Source organism: Tenrec ecaudatus, chromosome 3, assembly GCF_050624435.1.
Source record: "Tenrec ecaudatus isolate mTenEca1 chromosome 3, mTenEca1.hap1, whole genome shotgun sequence".
Taxonomy (NCBI): domain Eukaryota; kingdom Metazoa; phylum Chordata; class Mammalia; order Afrosoricida; family Tenrecidae; genus Tenrec; species Tenrec ecaudatus.
The window spans coordinates 160,045,387-160,064,754 of NC_134532.1; the positions used below are offsets into that span (position 1 = coordinate 160,045,387).

At 40.0% G+C, this 19,368-nt stretch overlaps 1 pseudogene; it reads right to left on the reverse strand.

Moving 5' to 3' along the window:
- Positions 1-17,083: 17,083 nt before the first annotated feature.
- Positions 17,084-18,688, reverse strand: LOC142442863 (actin, cytoplasmic 2-like; annotated as a pseudogene).
- Positions 18,689-19,368: the final 680 nt, after the last annotated feature.

Sequence of the window (19,368 nt, forward strand, 5' to 3'; positions counted from 1 at the left end):
ATACTTTCTGATATTGTTTTCATTGTCGATGGGACACTTGAGTTTCAAAATATTGTCTTAATTGTCTACATGAAGCATATCCTGTTACATAACCCACCTGTAATTGATTGAATGCCTTAAAGACAAAAGTGGGGAATGAAAAAAATTGTTCCCCATGTATACTAAGAGACCTTGAAATACCTTATTTTCAGTTCACATCATCATGGACCTTATGTTATGATTAAAGTCATAAAGCAACTGTAAGTGATTTTGTACTGATATAATAGCATGTGGCAATGTAAAAATCAGAAGTGGAAAATATTGTGAACTGTGTTAAGCATTTAAAGAAGAAAATATTTATATTACCACATTAAACATTTAAGAAAGGGAAACACTGATATATTCTTTTGATGCAGAACTTGGTTCTATGCAGAATATTAATGATTCACATACGAGTTAGTTAATAAACACATATGGCATGTCCCATATGTATTCAATAATATGCCAACATTTTCAATATATTTTTACTGAGAATTTTACATTACACCTGCAAAGGAAAATAAAATATTCAAATAGAGCCTGTTAACTTCTGTGATACATGGTGTGAGGAGTCATATCAGACCTTGTGTTAGTCTGGGTAGACTAGCAAAACTAGCTCCAGGGCTCTAGCACACACTCCCTATGAGACATTCCTGTAGAAAAAACACATGGAGCTGTGCTAGAATCCTGGAGCTGAAGGAGCCACATGGAGACCCCTGCCAATGCTGAGATGCTTTCTCTGCCACTGGATCCATAAAACTTTCAACCACTGGTCTGTGATCTTCCTGCATGCTGGGTCATTGCATGTGAGGCTGAAGAGGAATTTATAAACTGACCTGAGAAACAAAATAGTTATAACACAATTTCTTTCATTTGTGTTTCTACATTAGTCAAATATCTACTTGAAATCATAACCCTATAGTAGTTAAGAAAACAGAAGCAATATGAGGTTGATGACACAGAATTTGAGAATATAAAACTACTCATAGTACATTAACCCAAAAAAAGGAAAAGTGTTTTTTTTATGATTGGCAAGTTTAGTACTGCAGATTTTAATTAACTGTCTGGTGATTATAATATTTTTATTTTTTAAAGATCAAAATATATCATCTTAATATATTTTACTATATTTTAACTACACTATGAACATCAAGGGTATAAAAACAAGTCACAAAATGAGAATAAAATTTAGGTAAAATTTACAAAGGAAATGATTTATCATTTGCTAATTCAGATAGGTTTTATCTTGTAACATTTATTATAGCCCCCACAATATAATATCGCTTTCCCCACTTCCTCTCTTTTTACCATCTCACTTTATCCTTATTTCCTGCCATCCCCTGCTACTGATCTCTATTCCTGGAGAATGTGCCCTTCGGATTCTTCTATGAGTGCCTGTCCTCAAGAGTGTGCCCTTCCTTGGTGCTGCTGTTCACCTTTTCCATGTGGGGGAACATCATATGGGTGAGTTCAGTTCCATGAGTAAAAGGTAGATAAGAGTTATTGTTTCAGGGGTTCCACTAGTAGAAAGTAGAAAGTTTGTTATTTTTTATTCTTTTGAGCTTATTTTGTATTTCTCTCACACTTCTGCTTGGCCATTGCAATGGATTATAGAACCCAGAAAGGAAGTAGAAAGCTTTCGGAGAAAAGTTAGTGTCAGAATTGTTTAAAGAAAGAAGACAGGTGGAGGTCTGGCTGACCCCTACCTTGTGGAAATGGTCCTTGAGCTGGTGTGGGGTTGGATTCTCCTTCCCTGGTGTAGCTGCAGAGGGCAGACACGACCACGATGCCATTCTGAGGGAAGGAGATATGGCAGTCCTCTTGATGTTCCCCAAGGCTATCATCCTGACCCCCTAAATACAGTGACTCATCCCTCACAGCATTTGATTATGTCTAAGAAATTTTCAGGACACCCCTCTCCCTGTATACTCTACTATAGTCATGGTTTATTCACAGCACATTAAAATAAATGTACAGAAATAGTCTCTGTAAAATCTATCTATATACATGATTGTAGTCCCCGTATTTTTATTCCCTTACCTGTCAAGTTTGTATGTCCGTCCATAAATTCACTCAATATTATTGTTATCATTGCCATTACAGGATTATGTATGTAATAATATCTACCTTGGTTACTGTTGCTCTTAGCATCTCCCAGTGTCTACCATTGCTTTGATCACTTTGTGCTGACCTCCCTTTACTCTATATTGCCCATCCCTACACTTACATGAAAATAATTCCACCCTTTGGTTAGTTATTTCTCTTCTCTATCCCGCATGCCTCAGACAAACCTTAAAGAATATTTCTTCCTGAATATAAACAAATGCTTCATTTTTACATTAGTGGCTCATGATTGGCTAATTTCACTTATCAAAATGCCTCGAGGTTTGTACATATGATGAGGTATTTGGAAGAGTCATTGTTATTCTTCAATTTTGTGTAGTGTTCCATTGAGTAAATATACCAATGTTTGTTTCCAGACAGGTGTTTTGGGGCATTCAGGTTCTCCTTCTCGTTTTTCTCTTGTGAATAATGCTGCCATAAACAGTTCTATGAATATAACTTTGCATGCTACTTTTCTAATTATACTGGGGCGCCATTTCCCTAAGTGGATGATACCATCCCCTGGAGGGCACTGGAACTATTCTGAGGGGGGTACAAAAAAAGATACCTCCATTTTATCTTGGATCATGGTCTGTAGTCCAGCCTTGTCTGTCAGTTTGTCTTACTATGTGTTGCTGTGTGTTGCTGTGACACCAGAAGCTACATCTCTGGTATTTTCAAATACCAGAAGGATCAGCCAAAGTGAAGAGTTTGTGGCAGAGCTTCGAACCTACGAATAGACTATGAAGAAGGAATTAACCATCCTCTTCAGAGGAATTAGACACTGAAAACTCTATGTGCAACACAACATTGTCATATACTAAAAACCTCATGAATAGCACCAGAACACTGTTAAAGATAGTGCCAGGCGGTGAGCTATTCAGACCTGAAGGCACTCAAAATGTGACTGAGGAAGAGCTGCCTTCTCCAAGTAGAGTTGATCTTAATGGCATTGATCCAGTAAAGTCTTTTGGAGTAATGCTTTGGGGACCTTCATTTGCTAATGGAGAATGCTTCAAAATGAGAAGCTATAGTTACAAACATCTACTAATAATTGGAACTTGAAATGTACAAAGTATGAATCTAGGAAGGTTGGAAGCTGCCAAAAATGAAATGGAACACCTAAAGTTTGATGTCATAGTCATTCGTGAGATGAAATGGACTACTATTTTTCATTTTGAATCAGGGATTTATATGCCTTACTATGCTAGCAATGACAGATTTAAGAGGAACGGTGGCATATTCAAAGTTTAAAATGACATTTAGTATGTATCTTGAAAATCACCATGCTGTCTGTGATAGAATATCTGTTTGCATACAAGGAAATGCAGGCGACACCATTATCACTCACGTTTATGCAACTGTTAAAACCAAAGCAAACAGAAGAATAAAGTAAAAGAATTGAACAGAAGATTTTGATGGTCAACGTGAGAAGAAATGGAAAGTATTATACTGAAATGTGCAAAGATTTATGATTAGAATATTGAAAAAGAACATGCTCAGTATATCTTAAATTGAAAGAACTGAAGAAAATTTCAAGCCTCAGTTTCACCCCTATCTACACACAGTCACCAACAAGTTAACTTAAAATCTAAATCGCCACATAGCATCCCTTGTTAACTTCACACCTGTGCATTCCTCCTTAGCCATACATAATCTTCAAACAAGGAGAAATAATGAATCATGTTTGCACCTAACAAAATACAACTGAAATGAGTACAACCAAATAGATACCAGGTCCATATAAATTTTATATAACATAAGTGAAGAAAACAAAAATATTAACGCTTAACAATTGAGTTTTGTGATTATCTACATTTATTCCCATAGTCCTATCAACATCTTCCTCTACTCATGAACATTTTTAACCTAGCCACTTCATGCCTTTATTTCCCCACATTTTTGTTGTCCAATTCCTAAAATTACCATTTCTATCAGCCCAGTTAGAAAACAAGCATGTTCTCTGATGTAAAGAATCTTTATTCCACTTGGAACCTTTTGTATGCATCCGCACGCAAAGTCATATCTAGAGCAGGCTAGCCATCAAGTCAGCAAGCAATGTGCACAATCTTACAGGGCCAAACATCTTCCTCTTCATTAAGTTGGGTTCAGGTCAACTCAGTCCTAGCCTCTCTATGCTATCAAGGATGCCATAGCAATTTGGGGAGTTCCCCATATCAGCCCAGCCCAAGACCCACCCCCACCAACTGCAGACCACTGCCCCCAGCTTGCTATGGGTTATGTATTCTCAACAACAATAGTCCCCTCCAGCTAGAACATGCCAAACACTCATGTTCCACCCAACTCTTTCAGCATCAGACCAGCCATCCTGTTCTTGTCTCTCCTGTAGGCACTGGGACTCAGGTCCATGAGTACCATTGGCAAGAATCAACATACCTCTCCATTGCTTTGTTTCTACACTTCAACTCAACAAGTGGATCAAGGTGGTCACCTAGTAAGCATTTCAAGTCTGCCTAGAGGCTCCCTTTGTCATTCAGATCTAAAAGGGAGCGGTCTCTCATGGGCACATATTTTTCCCTGACCCAAGTGCATCCATAGGCAAATTGTGTGTTCAAGATTCAAAAAGCCCAAATTGCCTTCATCCTTGCTGTGACTGTGGGCTTCCAGTGGAAACAGAGATAGAGAGAGAGAGAGAGAGAGAGAGAGAGAGAGAGAGAGAGAGAGAGAGAGAGAGCCTCAAAGAAATGAATTGACACAATAGCTTCAACAATGGGCTCAAGCACAGCAATAGTTTGAGAAAGGAATAAGTCGAGACAGTGTTTCATTCTGTTGTACACAGGATCGCTATGAATTGGAACTGACTTGGTGGTACCTACAACAGCAATGAAAGAACATAAATCATTAATATCACATGCAAGTAGAATTTTACTGAGGATAAATCAAGAATGGATATAACAGTAAATTATCAGGGAGTTGTAGAACATGATGTTTAATGAGGTCTATCATTTCTGACATCATATGGATCTCTGAGAAATCAGAGAGACTTTTCAAAAGACATTTATTTGTGTTTTATTAAACTTCCAAATGCATCTGACTGTGAATAACAACAAAGTATAACATTGCAAAGAAATGAGAATTCTCAAATTTTCTTGTATGGGATCTATATGGGCAGTATAAATTATTTCAAAGTCATTGTTTTCCCTCTGTTTCATTATAAATATTGTATGTAGTTTGGTCAATGTTATAATACTTTTTAATGAAAAAATTGTTTTCTGAAGAATGTTATTGTTGTTAGATGCCACTGAATTGGTGCTGACTCCTACTAATTTTATATCCCACTGAACAAAACATTGCCCCATCCTGCTCAATCCTCATAACTATGCTTGTGTGAGCCTCTCTACTTTTCCGTATTTGACAAGAACAGGATGGCTGGTCTGATGCTGAAAGAGTTGGGTGGAACATGAGTATTTGTTGGACACACCGTGTCAATTCATCTTACTGAAGGTCTTCCTCATTGGGCTGTCCCTCTGCTTTCCAGGGACAGGGTCTCTACTTACAACATACCCAAAGTACATGAGACAAAGTCTTGCCATCCTTGCCTCTAAGGATATATATCACATATCACAGACCACATGATGCTTCAAAATCAATCTTGAAATGCACTTTTTCACAATGAATACAACCACATTCCTCTTGATTGTGTCATTCTCAGCATAGGTGCCCTATAATTTTCTGATTTAAAATGGCCAATACTAGTTCATTATACTAGACCAACACTTAGGATATAGATATTTATGGGTTCCATTTCATTTTTGAGAACTTCTAATTTTCTTAGATTCACACTTCGTAAACTCCAAGTTCTGATTGTTAATTGATGTTTTTAGCTGTTTCTTCTCATTTGGAGGCACGCTCTATCAACAATGAAGGTCCTGAAGGCTTCCCTCACACAGGCGTTCCTCATCCACATCACTGTGGCGTTCTCTACTTTGAGAAGGCAGTGCTTCCTCCCTTATAGTGTGAACACCTATGACCTGATCACTGGAGATGATATGCTTCTCTCCAAGTAGCTTCAGTATCTGACAGTGTTCCTATGCTAGCCATAAAGTCTCCAATGGCTATTTCCCCAGAAGTATATCGCCTGTTCTGTTTCCATTTAGTGTTGCCAGGTGCCACCCAGTGGGCTCTGTCCCATAGCAACCCTGTGAACACAGAATGAAACCCTGCACCGTCCTGTGCCATCCTCACCATTGCCGCTGCACTTGTGGGCATTATTGTAGTGCCTATGTCCATTTCATGGGGGGCCTTCTTCATTTTGGCTGATCCTCCACTTTACCAAACATGATGGCCTTTTCCAGCGACGGTCTCTCCTGGCATTTTTCCAAAATGTGTAAGATGAAGTCTTGCAATCCTTGCCTATAAGGAGCACTGTGGCCTTCCTTCTTCCAAGACAGATTGTTCCCTCCTTTAGCAATCCTTATGGAAGCTCTGTGAACACCTGTTCCCTTTCAGTGGTCACTGCTGCTACTTGAAATATGGCCTTTATATGAAGGTAACACACAAGTCACCACAGTACGAAAAGTGGTAGTTTCTGAAAGATAATATGTAATACTCTCATTAATTCTTAAAATGTTTGGAATAATTTCCTCTCCCCCCCAAAATTGTTTAAAACAAAAAATTGTAAAAATCAAAAAAGTAAATTCACTGCCTTTGAGTCAATTCTGACTCAGCAGCGCTATAGGACAGGTGCGTTTCTGAGAATGTAACTTTTCCGGGGCACAACCTCATCTTCTGTCTAAGAGGTGGTGGTTCCTAACTGCTAAACTGGAGGTTAACAGCCCAGCACACAACCACGACACCAGCAGGGCTCCTACTGAAAAAGCATTAGATCTTAGGGATTTCTATTTGAGGAGATGTTTAATTATTTTAACTTATTTTCGCTAAGGGTTATATGTCTATTCCTGTTCGTATTTATTCCTGGTTTAAGTTTAGTGTATTGGTTTCTGTATGATGGGTTGCCGTAATAAATTATTCTAGTCTTGATGACTTAAAACAATACAGATCGTCAATGTCACACTCTTGGGTGACAGAGAGATGTTGAGAAAGATAATAATGGGCTCATTTATATGAAAACTACCTCTGTGTGGAGGGTATGTGTTTGGATGGGGGTTGGGGGCTGTTTGTGATTCAAATATCGGAATGGCTAAAAAGCAAAATAATAATTGTGATTATAGCAGTATCTGATACAATAAGCACATTTATGAAGCAGAAACCTCAAATATTGCTTTCTATATTCCAATTTGTATAATGTATTATAGTTTAACATAAATTAAATTCTGAGCAACCTTTAAAACATAAATAATCCTTTAAGAAATGAGCCTTCGTACTTTTATAAATCTTTAGTCTTGTTTATTCACATTGGAAGCACAGTGATTACTCTCATAAAATTAATGAGCAAGATAATTTTATTCAAAAGTTCTTAAATTTAGCAAAAATGCCTTTTAAAAAGATAGAGCAAATTATATATATTATTAAGACATTTATAATACTTTTGTATTATTTCAAAGGGTTGCTCATTCTCTTCCTGTGGTTTTAAACTATGAGTTAAGAAGAAAATGTCTATGCTTTTTACTGTTTATATTTTACAGCGTTGAAGAAACTCAGTAGAAATGGAAGCAATCATCTATCAAAGAAATAAAGTCCTGATATCTATCTGCTGCTGACTTGCCAGTTTTCCAAAACAATGATTATTCTAAACACATGATTTCCAATAGTGATATCAACATCTTTTTTCATAGAACCTTAGGGTTTCATTACTTCTTCCAAAGCAAAAGCAGAAATACGACTTTACTATTATTCTGGAAACTTGCTAATTCATCACAGTTTGACAAGCTTATTTGCTCCACGGAGTTATCCATCATCATAAAGTGAGGATTTCTTACCATGTTATCAAAATCACACCAATATTTACACTACAATATGTAACATCGCCACATATCCAACACAGTGGTAATATTTGTATATAGTCATTCAACCTGCTTTAAAAGATGAAATGTCACTTCAATGAATACTAGATTTTAGGTAATTATTGTTATTTTATTTTAAAATTCATTTTACTGGAGGCTTTTACAGCTCTTATCACAATCCTTACATGCATCCATTGTGTCAAGCACATTTGTATATATGCTGCCATCATCATTCTCAAAACATTTTCTTTCCACTTGAGCCCTTGGTATCAGCTCATTCCCCACCTCCTTCCACCCTCCCTCATTAACCCTTGACAATTTATAAATTATGATTTTTTTATGTCTTACACCGACCACTGTCTCCCTTCACCCACTTTTCTGATGTCTGTCCCCCTGAGGGATTATGTGCCGATCATGATGGGTTCCCCCTTTCTCCCCACCGCCCCCCACCTTCATCTCAACCTCCTCGTATCATTCTCATTATTGGTTCTGAGGGAGTTATCTGTCCTAGATTACATGTGTTTCCAGCTCTTATTGGTATCAGTGTATATGCTCTGATCTTGCCAGATTTGTAAGATAGAATTGGGGTTATGACAGTGGGGCAGTAGGAAGCATTAAAGAATCAGAGGAAAGTTGTAGGTTTCATCGCTGCCATACTGCAGCATGACTAACTCATCTCTTCTTGGTGTCCCTTCTGCAAGGGGCTATCCAATTGGCTACAGATGGGCTTTGAATCTCCACTCATTCCTCCCCCTCATTTATTTCAATATGATTTTTTATTTTGTGTTCTTGATGTCTGATCCCTGATCCCTTTGACACTTCCCAATCACACAGGCTGGTGTACTACTTCCATGTGGATTTTGTTGCTTCTCAGCTTGATGACCACTTGTTTATCTTCAAGCCTTTAAGACCTCAGATGCTATATCTTTTGATAGCCATGCACCATCAGTTTTCTCCACCACATTTGCTTATACATCCGTTTTGTCTTCAGTGAACCTGTCATGGAAGGTGAGCATCCCAGAATGCCAGGTTAGTAGAACAAAGTGAGGTTGTGTTGAGGGAGTACCTGAGGAAAGGCCCAGTGTTCATCTGGGGCCTTACAACTTAACAAACACATATGGATATATTTTCCCTATCGTTATATATCAATAGTTACATATGCACATGCCTGTATTTAGACTGCCAAAAATATCCTTTGCCTTCTGGTCCTTTCCTCTATTTCCTTTCACTTTCCTCATGCCCCACTATCATGTTCAGCCTTCATTCGGGTTTGAATAATTCCTCTCAGCTATATTGTCCTTTATCAAGCCCCGACCCTCCACCCCAGACATCCTATGCCTTCCTAACCATCAATTTTAAATCACTTGTTGATCATTTGTCCATGGGGTTGATGCCCCCACCTTCAATCCTCCCCATCTACCCCTCTCCCGTGTTCCCCTAGAACCATCAGTCCTGGTGTTTTCTCCTCTAATTTGTTTATCCCACCTACCTTATGTACATAGACATGCAGTGACAATAATGGGCAAAAAAAAACAAGACAAAGCAAAGCATAACAACAAATAAAACAAACAAACAACACCCCCCCAAAAAAAGCTACAATAACAAAAACAACAGCAAAAATTGAAAAGCCTATAAATAGTTCCAGGTGTACAGGGGACAACACTGGAGACCCAGTGTGGGAATTGTGCCCGATGTGACCCCACCACACCAGTGTGAAACAGTAAAGGTGTGGAAGAGAGCAGCAAGGGGAGCAAAGCAATGAAGTCCCTGAGGAATCCCAAAATAGACTTTGGGTTCAGAGCATGCACACCATCAGAGTCAGCTAGAAAACACTCATAAAGGTCAGCAGTCACACCTGGAAATATTTAGGTAATTATTATTACTAATTTTTAATATATATCAGTAAACATCAAGCTTATAAAGCCCTTTGAGATACCAATAGCGATTAGAACTATTTTAAAATATACTTTTAATATCCCATTTAGACACACATTTAAAAATACTTTATTTTCATTTTCTTTATTTCCAAAATGTTAAAAAAATATTCACCAAAAATCAGAGTGTACGAAACTTGGGGGGCAGAGAGTCAGAGAAAATAAAGGCTAGGAAGACCCTCCAGGAAACTGGTTGACACGCTGGCTGCAACGGCGGGCTCAAACACTGGACATGGTGAAGACGAGGCTGGATGCATGTTGCTTTGTTCTGTTGGGTACCGGTTCCTGTGAATCAGAACCTATCCAGTGGTCCCCTGCAACAATAAGCTAAACAAAGGAAGATACATCTTACAAAAGGCAATTTTTTAGCAAAAGTCTACAATAGTATAAAATTATAAAAAGGGAATAATGTTTTTACGTATATTAGACTTTAAAACTGCTGGGAGCTGCTGTTTTCTTCTCATCTACTCTGGGACTTCACACTCTCCAATGGACAGCTTTCTTTTAAAAAATGAAACATTTTAATTGTCTGAAAATTAATTGCTCTGTTCTACTTTAATGTTTTCACAGACATTCAAACACAAATTGTCATAGGGAAGGCAAGCCATGTGTTTTTAACTGGAAATGGCTGATATCAAGCTACCAGATATAACAGGCTGTAATTGGGGAAACAAAGTAAGTCTAACAGCATTGGGGTATCTTACACAGGATGCCTATGTAACCTGTGTCCAGTACGAAGGGTTAAGAGCAGAAACACTAGTGGGAGTTATCTATACAACGATATTAATTAATGTGTGGATAGTGAAAATTGCAAAAGAAGTATCAGTTAGATTATGAAAATTGCAACCAAAATGTCAGTTCACGGAGAACTCCAGTTAGGTTACTACTTCAGAACTCTTCCAAATGTGGGCAGGAAGTATGCCCTTCCTTTTGTTTCAATAACAATAAAGTATGTTGTTGTTATTGTAGCTAAGTGCCATCAAATTGGTTCTGACAAATAGCAGCCCTCTACCAAGTATGATATATTTCCCCACACACTGGTATCTCCTGATAACACATCCAAAATATGTAAGACAAAATCTCACCATCCTTGCCTCCAAGAAGCACTCTGGTCAGACTCCTTACGAAACACATTTGTTTTTTTAGGAGCCCATGGTACATTCAACATGTTTCACCAGCACCAGAATTCAAATGCACGGATTCTTCTTTGGTCTTCCCTGCTCCATGTCCATCTCTCACTTGTGTGGCAATTGAAAATATCCTGGCTTGGATTGGGCACAATTTAGCCCTCAAATTAACCTCTCTCCTTTACAACACTGTAAAGCGGTCTTGTGCAGTAGATTTTCCCACTTTGACATGTCATTTGATTTCTTAACTGATGTTTCCATGTGCATTGATACTGGATCCTAGAAAACTTCAATCTCGTCTCCATTTATCATGAATGATTTTTTACTTGGTCTGCTTGAGTTACCCTTTGAAATATTCTGTTCCGGTCTTTGACTTCATTCTTTCTTCCATTTGCCTTAACTGTTCTATAATTAAGTACAAGTGTCAGCATCTCCTTGGACATGCATTTTTATCTTTTTTCTTCCCGTTATTTTTAGTGACCTTTTGCTTTCTTCATGAACAATGTTCTTGTTGCTCCCCACAGCTCATCAGGTCTTCTGTCATGAGTGTTCAATGAATCAAGTCTGTTCTTGAGAGGTTCTCTAAATTCAGAGGAGATAAACCCAAGATCATATTTTGGCTCACATGGACTTGTTCAATTTTCTTCAGCTTCAACCTGAATTTATATATAAGCACGTAATCATCTTTTCTACAGTCAGCCCTGGCCTGGTGTAGGCTAATGACATTGAGCTTCTTTGTCACCTGTTTCCCACTCACAAAATGTATCCAGTCAATGCTAAGTCCTAGTGACCCTGTAGGACAGAGAACTGCCCCGGTGGGTTTCTAAGACTATAACTCATTACAGGAGTAGACATTTCTCTTTCTCTCAAAGAATAACTGGTAGTTTCAAACAGCTGACCTGGTCGTTAGCAGCTGTGTTAGGTCAGATTGACTAGGGAAACAAATCAAGTGACATTCATATTTGTGTAAGACAAAGATTTATATTCATGATGTAATTATATATGAAGAAAGCACCTCAGCCAAGTCCAACACCAGTCCACAAGTCCAACATGAGTTCCTACGTCCTTATCCAGACTCACACAACACATGCAATGATGCAGAATGCAGGAATTTCACCAGCCAGTGGCTTCAAAGTTCTCTGGATCCAATGGCAGTGGAAGCATCGCAGGAAGGCAGAGAGAGGAAGGGAGGTTCCCAGGACACTCCTTATGAGCAGGTCATGCCCACAAGGAGGCATCATTAGCCTGTGGCCCGATTGAGAGTTGGATACCACCCTTACACGTTCATACGTATTCTGGCTGATATGAAATAATGTAACTCCCACCGCAGCCCAATGCATAACCATTACAGACGACAGATTAACTAATCTATCATTGAATTGACAGAGAGGAGGACAGATATCCTACTTTAAGGAAGACTTATCTTAGGAAGCTTGTCACAAATCTTGGAGGACACATGGCCAGACAGAGGTACATAAAGATTCATGTGATTTTTCCATAATTTGAATTTTTTAAATACATGATTGGTTATATAAATAAAAGCAAACCATGGATGTAGTAGAGACAGGCCCTGCATTACCAACATTATTATAAAAACAAATGCATTAGCTATGGGCCCCAGCATACACATTCTTTTAAAATATTTATTAATAATTGAGAGTTAATACAGATATATTATAGTCCATAGTTCAATAACATCAAGAAGAATTGCTACCATAATCAGTTTTCAGACTTTTTTTTCTTCCTGGACTCCTTGAGATCATCTCCCTTTTACCACCCTCGCCACCACCACTGTACCCCCACCCCCACCCTGAATCCCTTATTCTACTGGCTGTCCCTATAGCTTCATTCATCTGGGTTTCATACACCAAAACACTATAAAACATATAACATACTCACTGGGGTGACCTCCAATGACATAGCACTTCTGAGATCCAGCCTAATATGCAAAAACGATACATCCAAAAACCAGACTAGGTCCAGGTTGCATCAAAAGGAGCATCACTGAGAAAGTTTTAACTATTTCAGTAATATTTATGCCTATGATCTTTACTCATCTATCCATTGCCTTCTGTTTAGTGACTACTTTCCTCCTATCCCTGAATTGCGTGTAAAGAGAGTTCCCCAGAAGCTTATTTCCTATCTAGTTGCCACCGATGAATCTTGGGCTACTGCCAGGGTTCTCCCTACCCTTCTGCAAACCATTCTCACAGTTTGGGATCTACTACTAGCATCACATTCCTCTCTTTGACATTTGGATCCCAGCTGTCATGAGGTGTCCTCTAGCAAAGTGACTATCAAAATTCTTACCTAGAGCCAATGGTGTAGGATTCTTTGGCACAGGTCAGGCTCTCTACCAGGCTGCCTGATCCCCCAGTTAGCCAACTGGTATTTATATTGTCATCTGTTTTAGGTATTGCCAAATACTCTTCAACAGTGACTGTAAGTATTTACAAGTCCACCAGCAGTAAATAATAACTGGTGAGCATATACGAGGGGGTAACCCCCTGAAAAAACCCTCCACTCAGTGGAGCTTTCATAGCATGCATTTTTCCTTGCTAGTTAAGCATCCGGTAACTTGCTCTGAGTTAGTGCACTCAGTGACATCATCTGGGAAGATACTCTTTGGTCACAGTGAATTTTTTCTGTAAAGCAGTTTCCCCCAAACCTCCTATTTTGGAATGGCTGATTTCAGAGAGCAGCATAGGGCTGTGGATTTTTGTTTTCTGCTCAGAAGAAAATGCTCCCCCAAAAATTGTTGTGATATTGAACACAGCTTACAAGGGCAGTGTTATGGGGAAAACTCCTATATGAGTGGTTTTCTCATTTCAAGAAAGTTGAAATGTCTATCAGTGAAAAACTTCATTCAGGATGTCTGTCAACTTCCCCAAAAGATAAAAATGTAGATAAAATGCATGCACCTGTGCTTGAAGACCAATTATGGTCTTCATGGAAGAGATAGAGAAGGACTATCTTGGAGCTTAGTTCAGCAAATTTTAATGGAAGATTTGGGAATGAGGAGGGACACTGTGAAATTTGTGTCTCAGGTTCTAGCTGACCCTGGAAAAGAAAGTTGATTGGAAACATGCTGTGCCTTGAAAGAACACCTCCAAAGCGACCCAGACTTTTTTCCAAGGTCATTACTGGGGCTATTCCTATGACCCCAAGAGCAAATGTGAATTAATCCAGTGGAAGATGCTGTCATCACTTGACCCCCCAAAAAAAACTTGTCAAGGGAAATCAGAGCTCAAGATGATGCTCTTTTTTTTTTTTTAGATGTGAAGGGCATTTAGAGTTGGTTCCACCAGGTCAGACTGTTAATCAAGCTTTCTATTTAGAGGTTCTGAAAAGATTGGGTAACTGAGTATGACAAAAAAAGACCTAATTTGTGGCAGATAGGCAATTGGTTTTGGCACCAAGACTATGCACCTGTTCATGCAGCCATCTCAGTATGTCAGGTTTGGGGAAAAAAAACAAACAAAAAACAACAGTGTACTTTTCTTGCATCAAGCACCTCACTCACCTGACCTCACTCCATGCAACTTCTTTTTATTTGCACAAATGAAGAGAGACATGAAAGGACAATGATTTAATGATGTAGAAAAGGTGAAGAAAAAAACTGGGGAGGTGCTGTCAGCCATCCAAACAGATGATCTTGAAAATTGCTTCCAAAATGGAAATCACAGTTTTGACAAATGTATTAAGTGTAATGGAGAGTACTTTGAAGATGATAGGCTTTTGTGTGTGGGGGGGGGTGTTAAAATAAGTAAACAAATAAATAAATAGCTTTAAAAAGAAAAATTCTGATTTTGGGGGAGTACCCTCTTGTACATTCTTATTGCTGGTATTACGTTCCTGGGGTGAGATATATGGGTAGTCAGGAGTTTACCTATAGTATATTTCTCATTGAAACTGAGATGGGGATGCATGCCACTAAGGCAGAACTGAAGCAGATCATTTAATTTTTAAATAATAATAATACAGTAAGTAAACTAATGATATTTTCTTGTAAGACAATACTTAACCACCGAATGCTTTTTGTAGCAATGTTAGCTTATTATCCCTCATGGTATAATATGAATTGATGATCAGAAAGTATATGATTCTAACTCATTACCCACTCATGACAGAAAAATGAACTGTCTGGATCCAGAAAGATCCACAGCCTCAAAAGGCCTAAAGAGCACTTCTAATTTTTTCAAAAAGTACCTGTGAGTCAGAATTGGCTCAATGGTGGGTTTGGGTGAGGGACTGAGGGTGGGGGTTATGGTCACTGAGTCAGAATTAGCTGAATGGATGCTTTTTTATTATATAAAAACCTTGAATCTATGAAATCATGGGAAATTTCCTGAAAAGTGTCATAAAAGTTCTTTCAGTATAGATTATAAAGACATTACATAAACCACCTTGCTCTGTACTGTGTAAGGTATCTATTATGTTATTGTAAAGTGCTTTCAAGTGCATCCTGACTCATAGTGACCCTAGGCACAACAGAATTAACCACTCCCAGCCCTGTTCCACCCTCATAACTGTTATATTTGAGCTAACTGTTGCAGGCACTGTGTCCATTCATCTCCTTCACTATCTCCCCCCAACTGATTTCTAACTTTACCAGCCATGAGATCCAGGGACTGGTCTCTCTAGATAATATTTTCAAATTAAATGACATGAAGTCTTGTCATCCTCATTATAAGGAATATTCTAACTGTACCACTTCCAAGACAGGTTTGTGTGTTCCTTTGGCAGTCCATAACAGTTGTTATGCCTCACTGCATCCGTGGATTCCAATTTGCAGAGACCCGATTGGACAAGGAAGAACTTCCCTTGTCGGTTTCCATGTCTGTAACTCTTTTATGGGAGCAGATGTTGGTTTCAAATTGCCCCAGCAGTTAGACGTCTGACGCAAAACCCACTGTGCTCTGGCGGGTTACCTGTGTGATGCTAACTGTAACAGCATCAGTTATAAAGCACCTGTCACTGTGTAAGGACGAGGAGGCTTTCTACTCCTGCAAAGGTTTCGTCTAGGAAACCCACAGGGTACTCTAGCTTCTCCTCTAAGGTCAGCTGATTCGGAAAAGATTGGATGGCAGTGGTTGTTATGTAGGTAGTAGATCTGTTTGACTATAGGGCACAGAATATGTTTGGTGCAGAAAAGAAAACCTGATATTTTAGACGTCTCTCTGGTCTGCCTATGCTTTTTGATTATGTATATCAAGACTACTTATAATATTGGTACTCTCATACTGAGTATTGTTATTTTGATGACTTGACAATAAGATCTTTGTCTTCTCTCTTCCTGCTAGGCCGGGAATACTATGAAACAACAGGTGATATTTTATAGCCATATAGCGACCCCTGTCGTTCTCCAAGACGCTAATAGGAGTAGAAAACCCTGTCTTTCTCCCACGGAATGGCTTCCAGTTTCATACTGCTGAAAATGAGGCTCATAGCCCAACGGGTAGCCAGCATGGCTAAGGGGTTGATAAGCATTATGCAATCATCTCCCATTTTGTGGTCTGGTGTCAACAATCAATTTGAAGAAGCATTTCCTTAGGATGGTGGACTACATTCTCGATACTTTGACAGTCTCAATCCTACATTTGTCTTAAGTCATTTGACTTCCAGTACTTGGGACATGAGAATGCTTCAACCTGCTCTCTACTCTACCAATTTTGATTTATCAACTTCCAGGGGACCCTCAGGCAGTTGATCACTTCATGTAGATTTTGGATGTTTCAGCCCCGGAAACCACATAGGTTAGAAGAAAGTCCCAGTACCTGATCCATCCATACATTTTGAACTCACCGGCCTAAATCGTTTCCTGATTCATTGCCATTTTCTGTAAACAAACAAACAAAAAGTATAGTTATAGGTATATATTATACATATATTAGAAACAAACTTCACTTTGATAGCTATAAAATATAACAAAATAATATTCAACTTTGTACTCTTTTTTTTCTTTTTTTTTTTGCCATTCACTGCAACACTTTATTTCTCCTTACACAACGCCGTGTTGCTGGGGCCTATTGTTCGCACATAACAGTAGAAAACCAAAATTTGTTGTGTCATCTCAAAGAGTTGAGAATTGCGTACAAAAAAAAAAACCTTACATAAATTAAAAGAATGAATATATTTACAGGTTTAAATGCAAACCGTCTTCCAACTCAAGGCAAGTAGCAGCCCCCGGGGCTCCAGCGGCCAACATCAGCTAAAGAAAGGACACTTGGTCCCAAGGCTCAGATTCTTCTGCCTCGCAGGCCGCACACAGCAAGGACTGGCTGCTTCCGGTGCCCTGCTGGCCTCCGGGCGATCCTGGAGCCCACAGCTCTTCCGTGAGCACCCTGCACACACTGGCCAGGCCTCCTGCACCCCGGTTGCCGGTGCTAGGGTTGAAATCAAAGGATGTACAGGACATTGAACACAGACCAGGGGGACAGTTAACGTGAATACAAGGTCGAGATCAGCAGCAAGTCTGACGATTGGTGCTTCAAGAACAATTCTTCCAAAGGCTTCTTCCAGTTTCACGAGCCAGCATGAGGGGCTGACCTGCGCTGTCATCATGCTCAGGCGGCAGGTGTCAGCACCTGTGGGCAGTCTGTCTAGAAGCACTTGCGGTGGACAATGGAGGGGCCCGACTCGTCGTACTCCTGCTTGCTGATCCACCTTTGCTGGAAGGTGGACTGTGAGGCCAGGATGGAGCCGCCGATCCACACGGAGTACTTGCGTTCAGGGGGCGCAATGATCTTAATCTTCATGGTGCTGGGCGCCAGCGCTGTGATCTCCTTCTGCATGCGGTCTGCCATGCCAGGGTACATGGTGGTCCCGCCAGACAGCACCGTGTTGGCGTACAGGTCCTTCCGGATGTCCACGTCACACTTCATGATGGAGTTGAAGGTGGTCTCGTGGATGCCGCAGGACTCCATGCCCAGGAAGGAGGGCTGGAAGAGCGCTTCGGGGCAACGGAAGCGCTCGTTGCCGATGGTGATGACCTGGCCGTCGGGCAGCTCCTAGCTCTTCTCCAGGGACGACGAGGAGGCGGCGGTGGCCATCTCCTGCTCGAAGTCCAGGGCGACGTAGCAGAGCTTCTCCTTGATGTCGCACACGATCTCGCGCTCGGCTGTGGTGGTGAAGCTGTAGCCCCGCTCCGTCAGGATCTTCATGAGGTAGTCGGTCAGGTCACGGCCGGCCAGGTCCAGACGCAGGATGGCGTGGGGCAGGACGTAGCCCTCGTAGATGGGCACGGTGTGTGTGACACCGTCACCGGAGTCTATGACGATGCCCGTGGTGCGACCGGAGGCATACAGCGACAGCACGGCCTGGATGGCCACGTACATGGCCGGAGTGTTGAAGGTCTCAAACATGATCTGGGTCATCCTCACTCTGTTGGCCTTGGGGTTCAGGGGCGCCTCGGCCAGCAGCACGGGGTGCTCCTCGGGGGCAACGCGCAGCTCGTTGTAGAAGGTGTGGTGCCAGATCTTCTCCATGTCGTCCCAGTTGGTGACGATGCCGTGCTCGATCGGGTACTTCAGCGTCAGGATGCCTCGCTTGCTCTGGGCCTCGTCGCCCACGTAGCTGTCCTTCTAGCTGTCCTTTGAAATTTTCTATTCAGCTCTTTGATTAATAAGTTCTCCCATTTGCCTTCACTAGTCTACAATTATAAGAACGTTTCAGAGTCCTTCCTGCCATCCCCTTTGATGCAGAGTAAGACGTGAAGGAGGGTAACAGGAACACAGACAACCACTGAGGGTGATAACTCAGGAAGATTCTAGTAACAAAGGTATCAAGGATATGAAGCTTAAATGTATCTATCTAGTCAAAAGGTCCTTAAATGTTATTATTTACATCAAACACACACATTTCCAGAAGAGAGCTTTGAAACACATATACTTCTCATTTAAATATGACTTTATTTCTCTAATAATTTCAGCCTTAGAAGAAGTGTTGGAAATATTGAAATGAGATCAGTATTTAGATAAGCATAACTAATTTTTATTTTGTGATGCAAATGCATATTCATTTAATATATTTTATACATTCAGCTTCTGAAATATAAATAATTACTGCTTCCTATTTTAAAAAATCTTTAGCATACTTCTTCTGTTATAAATGTTGGATTCTATGGTTAAATGCAACTACTTTCACACACAAGATTTCAAAGATTTATATGATAAATAAGGACATTTTATGAATCCAAATACATAGGAATCTGAATCAAGAAGTTAGTTGTTTAAAACCACCAGGCACTCAGCAGGAAATAAA